Source organism: Equus przewalskii, chromosome 14, assembly GCF_037783145.1.
Source record: "Equus przewalskii isolate Varuska chromosome 14, EquPr2, whole genome shotgun sequence".
Lineage (NCBI taxonomy): Eukaryota > Metazoa > Chordata > Mammalia > Perissodactyla > Equidae > Equus > Equus przewalskii.
In genome coordinates, this window is record NC_091844.1 from 7,975,959 (window position 1) to 7,987,109 (window position 11,151).

The window sequence follows — 11,151 nt, forward strand, 5'->3', positions numbered from 1 at the left end:
TTCCTACTAGTTAGTGTGTGAAGTGGTTCTTAAAGAGTTTGCCAGTGTCGGTAATCTCGGGGCCACAGAGGGACGCAAAGGACGGCACTGGTGCTGGGGCTGGAGGCACGGCTGGGCTCAGGCGCCAGGCGCGGTGACAACAGTGGGACGGGCCAGGGGCGGACTTGAGGAGCAGTCCTGGTCTGCTGTCCCTCCGTGTCTGAGAGGCTCCTTGCTGTGCTCCCTAGAGAAAGCCTGGACGGGAGCCGGTTCAGCGTGGAATACGGGAGGCTGTCTTGCTTACTCGGTTTGGCTCCAGGGCAAACTAGTGAGGCGCATGGATCTGTGTGTTAAAGAATGTAATAGACAGCTAAAGGGTCGTGAGGGCTGAAGGCAGGCTCAAGACTCGTCATTTATGCCTGCAATTTGAGGAGCCAGCTGTAAGGTCCCCATGCTGAATGTGTCTGGGGAAGGCCCTTTCAAAGAATGGCAGGGCACCTTCACAGCTTTGAGTATGAATTCTGGTGGTTCAGTTACTGATGCCCGCCAGGAATGGTCAAGATGAATAGGATGGTTTTTGATTATGGATTCTTTTATTATTTACTCGAGAAGACTTGTATTTTCAACAGCTACGTAAAACAATTATCTATCTTTGCTGCAAAACCTGGAACCTTGCACCATAATAGGTGCTAAAGAAATTCTTGGTGAGCAAATAGGTCAACGAAAACAGAAAATAATTCCACTTTCTTCCTGACACCTGTTTTTTCCCCGGTATCTCTTTAAGCATGCGATGAAATTAGTTTTTTAAAAGAGAGAAATAAGGAGAAAACTTAGAAAGACGATGTTATTGGTTCTGAAAATGAAGAAGGAAGATAAAAGCTACTGCAGGGCCTGCCCAGCTTAACTGATGTGCTGAGCAAAGGAACTGGAGGGACTGGAGTTGGAAGGGCTCGCGGTACCACTGGGTTTGTTGTTGCTGTGTTTGTTCTTAATGCATGACCATAAGCTGTGCTCTTGACATCTCAAGTGGGGAGATGTGAATCTGGGATTCTCTCCCAGCCACTCTTGGCTCCCTGTGAGTAATACCCTTCACATCTCATTAGACCCACCTGCCGCCATCTGGACCCTGTCAACCTTGATCCTGAGCAGGGAGGAGGGAGCAGGTGAGCGGAGGGAGGTGTAGGACACTGCTCTGGAAAGAAGCGGGCCTGCCTGCACCCCAAGAGCGAAGGGGCTCAGAGCTTGGGCTTCAATTACAATTGGCCTAGATTCAGGGCCCAGCCTCACTCCTTACTGTGTCACTGTTGGCAAGTTACTCCACCTCTTTGTACCCTAGTTTCCTTATTCATTAAATGGGGGTCCCTAAAACTTATTTCGAGACTTGCTGTGAGGGCTAAATGGGGCAAGGGGCGCAAGGACTTACCCAGTGCCTGGCACACAGAAAGGCCTCGGGAATGTCACCTTCAAACCCCCAAACCTCAGTGCTGCCCGCCCTGCTTCCCTCTGGGCTGCCCCTTCTTTGCTGCTCTGGTGTTTTCTACGGTGGAAACTGGTTGGGAAATCATCGGAGCCTGAGCTTGGCAGAGGTCTTTGAGATCGGTCTGTCCCTCAGCCCACCTGACTCAGAGCCCCCTCTTCTGCACCACGGCGGACGGCCGTTCGTCCCCACTAGGGGCGTCTAGGAAAGGGGTTCGCCGCTTCGAGAAGCACCCCTTCTTGTCCTTGCTTCTCCAGGGGTTTTTCCTTGCATTGAACTGAACTCTGCCTCTTTTATAACTTCTCTGTGTAATCTTGAGCTTCATCCTCTTTCCAGTCCATGTGACAATCTTCCAAATTTTTGAAAAGGCACTTTTCCCTTTTTTATTAGTCATTTAAGTACTTTATGTAAGCCAGCCAGTGTAGACGCTTTTTTTTTTTAAAGATTGGCACCTGAGCTAACAACTGTTGCCAATTTTTTTTTTTTTCTGCTTTATCTCCCCAAATCCCCCCCATACATAGTTGTATATCTTAGCTGCAGGTCCTTCCAGCTGCGGCATGTGGGACGCCGCCTCACTGTGGCCTGACGAGCAGTGCCATGTCCATGCCCAGGATTTGCACCGGCGAAACCCTGGGCCACCGCAGCGGAGTGAGTGAACTTAACCACTTGGTCACAGGGCCAGCCCCAGTGCGGACGTTTTTATAAGCCAGCCTAATGTAGTACTAGATTAATGTTTTATGTGTTTACTTTTTTCTTCAGGCACCTCACTGAGGAATCAACCCTCTGACTCCTCAGCAGTTTGGATGGGGCCAACCACCTCCACCCCACTTCTCAATCCCAGAGGTGGGCAAGTAGCCCAGAGTGCTCTATCATCCTGGCTACAATGATAGCTTTAGATATTAGCAGGCAACCCAAACTGGACCATTCAGGGGCCTACCCTAGAATTTTGCTATAACTCTGGGAAAAGAGACATGTTCTTTTCTTTGGGATCATTGTCTCTTTGGCTGATAAATCTGTGGCCATCTTTGCCAACACACTAGGTGTTCTTGTCTTAGAATAGACCCAGACACAGGGAAGCAGAGTCTCCAGTTAGAGAGAGGCAGACAGCATTCTGATGACAGACTCTGCAGCCAGGATCAAACTGTACCTGAAGCCTTCATATCTTAAACATCCCAGTTATATTGACTTAAATCCATCCCTCCCTTTTTCTGTTTTAAGCTATACTGAGTTGGTTTTCTTTTCTTTTTTTTTTTTGAGAAAGACTAGCCCTGAGCTAACTACTGCCAATCCTCCTCTTTTTGCTGAGGAAGCCTGGCCCTGAGCTAACATCCGTGCCCATCTTCCTCTACTTTATACCTGGGACACCTACCACAGCATGGCTTTTGCCAAGCGGTGCCGTGTCTGCACCCGGGATCCGAACTGGCAAACCCCAGGCCACCAAGAAGCGGAACGTGTGAGCTTAACTGCTGCATCACCGGGCCAGCCCCTAAGTTGGTTGTCTGTCACCTGCAACCAAAAGCATCCTGACTTATCCGGGGAGGAAGTTCCCCCAAAGGACTCACGGGACTAACTTTGGTGTTCCCTCCACACCCTGGCTGCCCTCTGGTGGGTGCCCAGCGCTGCATTGTTGTTGGCATATAGAAGGCCTGTTGCCTCTCAGCACTCCTCAGAACCTGAATGAACTACTCTGGGTCTGGGTGTATTTCAACCAAATATGAAATACAAAGTAGAAGCAACAACCTGGAAATGCCCTGTCAGCTGACCAGGGCGGAGTCAGTAAACAGAAGTCAAACGATAGTGCTGTCTTAGGGCTGGAGAGGCAGGCACTCAAGTTGTGGCGGAGGGCGAGGGGCGGCCAGGCCCCCAGGGGGGAGGCCCGTGAGTTCCAACTCCTCCCTCTGCCTCTGGCCCACAGGCTTCCTGCTGAACAGAAACCTTAAAATGTGCCCAGAGGAGGGACATGATTTTCTTAATTTACAGTTTATAAAAGGAATAAAAAATTTTAAAGCATGGAATGAAAAATATAGCACAATTTTTTTAAGAATCTGAGACACAAATACTCACTCTATTCTTCTGCTCGGGCTGCCATAACAAAGGACTGCAGACTGGGCGGTTTAAACAACAGAGATTTATTTCCTCACGGTTCTGGAGGCCAGAAGTCCAAGATCAAGGTGTCAGCAGGGTTGGTTTCTTCTGAGGCCATTCTTCTTGGCTTGTGGATGGCTGCCTCGCTGTGCCTTCACGTGGTCTTACCTCTGGGTGTAACTGTGTCCTCATCTCCTCTTCTTTAGGGTCCCCAGTCCCTGGATCAGGGCCCACCCCACTGACCTCATTTAATCTTAGTTGCATCTGTAAAGACCCTATCTCTGAGGCACCAAGGGCTAGGACTTCGACATATGAATTCTGAAAAGACACGATTCAGTCCACAACGCTCACCCACAATAAATTTCTGGATGCTCCAGCCCACTATCGATTGTGCAATGTTTAGGAGATTCAGAATGCTTGATGGCCCCCATTTCTTTTGAGAATGAGGTGAACAGGCTCTCTTCATCAATCATGCAGAACATCATTGCTTCATCAGAGCAGATCAAAGCAGAGGAAGACAATAACTACCTTGCTGCAGAAGCAGCCTCAGCTGTGTTTGCTGAGAGCAAGAGAGAAGCCAATCATCCTGCGCAGACGAGGCTTGCCTTGGTGGAGAACCCAAAGGAAGCCTAGACCTTATCCTCTCCTGGCTTGGCACTCCTGCCCCTCAGGGGCCAGGGCTGGACAAGGGGCTCTGGCAGGCACAAGAGTTTCGCCCAGATCACTCTTCCTTTAAACGGCCCTCTCCAGGGAGCCTGTGAAGTGAGTTCAGTTCTAGGCACATTCGTAATTGGAAAGCACTAAAGCAGAAGGAGGAAAGAAAAGGTATGAAATCCGATCTTTTGTAACAACTTGCAGATCTGACAAATTGCCCAGATAAAAACATATATAATTAAAGGATATGCAACACCAGTGTACGCTGCATATAACACAACAGATAATTTTTACTCGAAAAAATGCGATTGAAAATGGCATTGGAGTGAAGGGCAGCTGGAATCATTTTTTAAACATGTCATAGGAGGTACTCATTTAAAGTGATCTTGTATTAGATCTTTATTTTTATTTTTGCTGAGGAAGAGTCACCCTAACATCCATGCCAATCTTCTTCTATTCTGTATGTGGGTCACCACCACACCATGGCCACCTACGAGTGGTATAGGTCTGTGCCCAGGAACCAAACCTGGGCTGGTGAAGCGGAGCTCGCCGAACTTAAACTCTAAGCCACAGGGCCAGCCCTAGGTCTTTACTTTTTAAATCAACTAACTGCCACTATTTTGTTGGTTAAAGACATTCTGATTTTCATGTTAAAACAACACAGCCCAGTGGAGCAGGAGGAAAAGAAAGAACTGAGCTGAGTTGGGTCTAAACTGGCCCTCACCTGTCTCTCTTCTTCCCCTCATTCAACACCCAGTGGGGCTTTGTTTTGTCCTTCCAATACCCACAGCTCATGTCAACCTTGAGGACTTTGCACTTTCTGTATGCTCCGCTTGGAATCCTTTTTCCTCATATCTTCTAGTGGCTTATTCATTTTCATCACTCAGGTCTCAACTCAAATGCCACACATCCTCAGAGAGGTTCCCCCATTCTGCTTCCATCCCCGTCACTCCCCTTCCCAGTGGTTCTCCCAGTGTGGTCCCAGACCAGCAACATCAGCCTCACCTGGGAGCTTGTTAGAAATGCAAATTCCCAAGCCCCACCCCAGACCTACTGGACCAGGAACTCCGAGAATGTGGCCCAGCAATTTGTGATTCAACAAGGCCCCCAGGTGAGCTCATGCATGCTCAAGTTTGAAGACCACTGCTCAGTCCCCATCCTTGAAGTATTTTCTCCCGAGCTCCTCTCACACAGAAGTTATCTGACTTATTTGCTCATTTCTTATCTACGCCCCATTACTAGAATCAAAGAACAATGAAGGCGGAAGCTTCTTTTGCCTTGATCATTGCTATAATCCCTCAACAGTGCCTGGCACATAGCGAGCCTCTGTAAACCTTGACTGGATAAGTGAGTGAAGGATTAGATGGAGAGACAGTACGAGTGGAGCTGTCGAGGTGGACACTCTGCCGCTTGCCAACTGTGTGACGAGGTCATTCATGCTTCCTGAGACTGTTTCCTCCTCTGTAAAATGAGGGTAGAAATAGGACCTAGCTTAACGTTGCTGGAAGATAAAATGCGAGAATCCATGTGAAGTGTTCCATAGATGCTCAATGAATGTCTATTGTTATTATTAGCTAGTCCCTGCCTTCCTTAAGGTGAACAGAGCAAAGGAGGCTCCCCGGGGATGAGGGATCCGAGGAGAAATTTAGAGCAGGAGAGGGAGAAGTTGGACAGATGGGCAAAAAGAAGTTATTTGTAGGCAATGGGAAAAGGTGGACCATGTTCTTGGGAGTTCCAGGACCGATAGTCACGAAGAACCAGAATATTTGGTAAAGGAAGCCTGATGAACGTGGAAAGAGAACCAGTTCTCAGAAGCCGGTAGCTCTGAGGACCAGAAACTGGATTCTAGGGGCTGGCTCGGTGGCATAGTGGTTATGTTTGTGTGCTCTGCTTTGGCAACCTGGGTTTCGCAGGGTTGGATCCCAGGCATGGACCTACACACCACTCATCAAGCCACACTGCAGTGGCGTCCCACATACAAAATAGAGGAAGATTGGCAAAGACATTGGCTCAGCGACAATCTTCCTCAAGGAAAAAGAGGAAGATCGGCTAACAGATGTTAGCTCGGGGTCAATCTTTCTCATCAAAAAAAAGAAACGGGATTCTGAGTGTGACAAAGAGGCCCTGGAAAGTTCTGACGGGTACACTGCCCCAGAACGACTCATCATCTCCCACATGAATTTCTCTTCTGAATAAGTGCAAGGTTCAGTTGCGTCTTCCTCAGATTGTCCCCCACCCCCTTAGTGTTCTTTCTACTCCAGAGGAGAGGTTTCAGCTCAGGTCTGACTGTATTTAAAGATGCCTTTAGAACTGTTATTCTCCATGGCAACGAGAGGAATAGATTAGTGCAGAGCTTTGCCCAAATCCCCAGGTTTCTCTGTATCTTCACGTTTGTTTCAATTATGGAAGAAAAGTGGCATGGCATAAACAACTCAGTTTTCTTTTTAAATTCCAAGGCCTGATGCAATATACTTTTAGCAAGTACTGTGGTAATATATTCTAACTTAATAAAACTCTGCCGAACATAAAAATATGGACATCCAAAGAGAGAATTTAGGGAGTTACATTATTAAAAATTACACTATTAGAGATGTTTTTTCCCTAAAAGGATTTGGAGCAGTATGCCCTTATATGGTTAGGTTTCCCTGGCCTGTGCATTTAAAATGCATTTTACAAAAACTCAACTTAGAATTGTTGGGAACATGTTGTCTACAAAGCAAGGCTGGCCAGAGGGAGGTTCAAGAGAAACGGCTTTAATCCAGAGCTTGATGGAAGCGCGGGCGGGTCTGGGTGTCCCCATGGCAACAGAGGGGGGGCACCCTTCTGCTCTCTCCGAGTTCCTCTCCAATCCCAGCTCTCTCTGGGGTTGGGACTTTTGGGTGATGAGGTCAGTCAGGACCAGTATCCCTGAATCCCGTGAGGTTTGATGTAGGGAGAGCTCTGCTAACATATAGAATAAACTCTTCCTTTGATCGTCTTTGAAGTTGTCCTGGATGCTGCTTAAGTCTGTGGGTTAGTAGCGTGGTTACCATAAGGGCGCAGCCTGTTCCAGAATGCAGGCAACAGATTGCCCCAGAGAAGATCCACGGAGATAGACTTTGCTGTTAGAAGGACAGAGGCTGACTGGATGCTGTCCTTCGTGCTGCAGCCAGCCGAGTCTGGGACAGCCACCTTTACCTGCCTTCTGTATTCCAGCCGCTAAACCTGTGCTCACAACCTGGTGCTGGAGGCTGGGTGGTGCAGCAGCCAGACCATGGCTCTTTCTGCCACAAGGCATTCTTGGCTTGGTGCTCTGGGCCTGTGACCTCTCAAGGACCCATGACAATATTTCAGACCTGAGAAAAATGTTTTGGCTCCCAAACATGAAAATAAACCGTTGAAATTGAAATAAATATTTAATTAAGCGTCTGTGAAATGTAACGTGATCTCAATGAGCCAGTTTCTACTCAACTCAAACCACGTATGATTGCATAAAAATGTGACAGTTTGAGTCACAGGAAAACATTTATAAGTTATATGAAAACTCCAAATTGGAATTATAAAAATTATACAGCGAAAATTTATATATTCTGTGGAATGTGACTATGTTGTAACGTGTTTGCTCTGAAGGGGGACAGAGTTGGACGCAGAAGTCCTAGACTGGGGCCTGACTTCATTACTTAGCAACTTTGCAATCTCAGGCAATCAATAAAACTCACGGAACAATGTTTGCTCGTTTGCAAAATGAGTTTAAATGAGATCACGGTCATTAAGTGAATTTGTAGATGCAGAAGCGCCAATGAAATGTTGTTCTATTTTTATTTGTAAAGAATCTAGGGCAAATACGTAGAAGTAAAAAGAAAGATTTTTCGCATGTGATGACACCTTCCTGCCTGTATTTGATTCTCATTAGTGATGGGCAGGCAGCTGGGGGCAAGGGGCCTCTCTCACCCCCCTCAAGGAAGTTATGAGGGGTCTGGGGTCTTCTGCGGAATAGGGGAGAGCTTTTCTTTGTTAGACATCTGTTGAAAGTAATATTGATATATTCCTTGTGTTCCTATCATTCTCCTAGAAGAAAGGTGACAATAAGAGCAAAGATTAAACAGGACAGGAGGTACCATTCAGACAGTGGAGCCTAGCTCTCCTAACCCGTTCAGTCTGGTTTGCAGAGACATCCCTTCAGGAACACATATGTGCCCCCAGTGGCACATATTTTCCAGGCCACCCAAGAAGAGATCACGTAGCACTTCACCCACAGCCCCCTCAAGAAATATCCCGTTCGTATGGCCAGTGCCCCCTTTCTTGGCTGGAGCCTGCACGTGGCACAACTGTTTGTACCACGACGGTGTAAAGCTTGGAGAGGAGCTCGATCTTCGCTTGGCTGGGCATCACCTGGGCACCGGGTGGGCCCTGATTGACAGCAATAACTCAGACTGCCTGGCTGCACAGAAAATGCAGTAAAACTTCCGCACGCTGATAATGATTTATGTAAAACAGTGCCTAATTCAGAGCAGTTCCAACCTTACAGTTAATTGTGTACCATATTATCCAATAAAAAGTCTAAAGAATTTTAAATCTGATTAAATTGGAGTCTGTCTTTCTTTTTTCCAGGTCTCTTGTACTTCGCAGCGTTCCGGTTTTCCAGATTTACTCAAGGAGCAGCACCGTTCAAGGGCGCCTGGGGGAGGTACTGCGTCTGTGCAGGGAGTTGGAGATGCTGGCCTCTGATCCCTGATTGCTTCGCCTGCAGCCTCTGCTGCGGTGGGTTTGGTTTAGAGACTGACCTTAGAGACACCCTGTGCATCGGAGTCTCCAGAATGTGCACATTCTTTCCCTCCTCGGTCACGCCTTGAGCATCCTCAGCAGTGCATTTTTGCTCATTCCTTAAGGTCTAGCCAAGGGCTACCCCTTTCAGAAGGCTTCCCCAGGTTATCTCAGACTGCAGGGGCCTCTCTTTTTCTTTTTTTTTTTTTTAAAGATTGGCACCTGCGCTAACATCTGTTGCCAATTTCGTTTGGTTTTTTTCCTTCTCCCCAAAGCTCCCCAGTACACAGTTGTGTATTCTAGCCGTGAGTGCCTGTGGTTGTGCTGTGTGGGACACCACCTCAGCATGGCCTGACAAGCGGTGCCATGTCTGCGCCCAGGATCCGAACTGGAGAAACCCTGGGCCGCTGAAGCAGAGCGCGCTCACTTAACCACTCGGCCACGGGCCGGCCCCCTCTCTTCTAATTAATGACTCTCAATATTGCCACCACTTATTTAGGATTTACATTCTTCTCAGGATCCAATTCAACATTGTCTGTGATCTCACATGTGGCAGATTCAGGAGAAGATATATAACAAACAAGTCAAAGTTCCTGCCCTCGAGGACATCCAGGGACTTGCTAGAAGTTAGGAGAGTCCCATGAAAGATGAGGACGTCGGGGAGGAAGGTAGAGCCTGACCCGGAGGAGGTGGCCGTGGAAGGCTGCACGGAGAAGGCGGCCTTCGAGCTGGTTTGGGAGGTGAATACGGTAGATTTCTCTCTGTGAAGAAGCTGACAAAGAGCAAATCCAGAGGCACAGAGAGATGGAAGGATTTGAACCTGTTAGGGAACAGGGAAGGATGGCTGTGGCCCACTTGTAGTTGTTAAGAGCGTATCCACTGGAGCCAGACTCCCAGGGTTGGAATCCTGGCCCCAGCACCTACCGGCTGGTTAAACATGAACGAGTTACTAAACCTCCCTGGGCCTGTTACCTCACCTGGACAGTGTGGATGTTTTGCAGGTACTTGTATCAGTCTGCATCTAATCAGACCCAATCAGTAAGCACATAGTAATTTAAACAGAGAAAATTCAGTGTAAAGAATTATTGAACCATGACCAGAGGGAAACTATAAAGATGTAGAGAGAATGTTAAAGGACACCGCAGGGCTGAAGGAGAGTCTCCAATGTGGACGTGGAGCTCCCTTCCCAAGGCTGGGGAGGAGCCCTCCTTGTAGTGATGTGGTCGCACCCCACTCTTGTTGGTGGAGAAGTTTGCCGGTTGCTCAGGTCAGCGTGGGCCATAGCTGCCGGGCAAGCAGGCAACAACCCGTTAGGACTCAGGCTATCCAAGGCTGGTGGGTGGGTGGGTAGAAGGAGTGCCACTGTGGCATTGAGGCTGCCACTGTGGTTGTGAGGCCAGGGTCTTGGAAGGGTCATGGGAAGGCAGTTTCCGGGTGGAGTACTGAGGCTGCGAGACTACGTGCCCTAGGCACACAGCTGGAGCAGAGCACCCCTAGGGTAGCCACACACTCACACCTCTGACCCCCTGCACAGCAGGGGCAAGAGAAAGCAAAGCTCTGTGCGTTGGAGCCAGGAGGAGAAGCCATCTTTCTCTGGCAGCGTTGCTCCAGCACCCTGTTTAGCAAAGTTCCGTGTACTTGCTGTAAGGGAAAAATGCTTAAAGAATCCAGTCCGTCACAGAGCAGGTATTGGAGGGGGAATTCGGAGCTGAGAGGCAAAAAATCAACAACTGGCACAGGCCACTTTATCAGATTGAGGAAGTTCTCTTCTATTTCTAGGTTGCTAAAAGTAATTTTCATGAACAGATTTTGAATTTTATCAAATGAGTTTTCTCCATCTATTGAAACAACCATGTAGTTTTTCTCTGCTGTTAATGTGGTCATGTTCATCAATTTTTTTTATTGTGGTAAAATATATATACAATAAAATTTGCCATGTCTTTTGTGCATTTTGTAATTTTTCAGTGTACCAGTTCAGTATCATTACTTACATATACAGCATCACCACTATCTAGCTCCAAATCTTCTTCATCACCCAGACAGAAACTCTGTATCCATTAAGCAATAACTCCCCACTCTCCCTCTGCCCGGCATCTGATAACCTGTCATCTATTTTCTGTCTATGAATTTGCCTATTCTAGATATTTCATATAAATAGAATCATACAGTATTTGTCCTTTTGTGTCTGGCTTATTTCACTTAGCTTAGTGTTT

The 11,151-nt window shown here is 47.6% G+C and overlaps 1 long non-coding RNA gene across 1 annotated transcript; it reads left to right on the plus strand.

Moving 5' to 3' along the window:
• Positions 1-3,827: 3,827 nt before the first annotated feature.
• LOC139075681 (uncharacterized) lies at positions 3,828-10,885 on the plus strand. The gene is made up of 2 exons (XR_011526324.1): positions 3,828-4,366; positions 8,786-10,885. It is a non-coding gene; the product is annotated as an uncharacterized lncRNA (long non-coding RNA).
• The last annotated feature ends 266 nt before the right edge of the window (positions 10,886-11,151 follow it).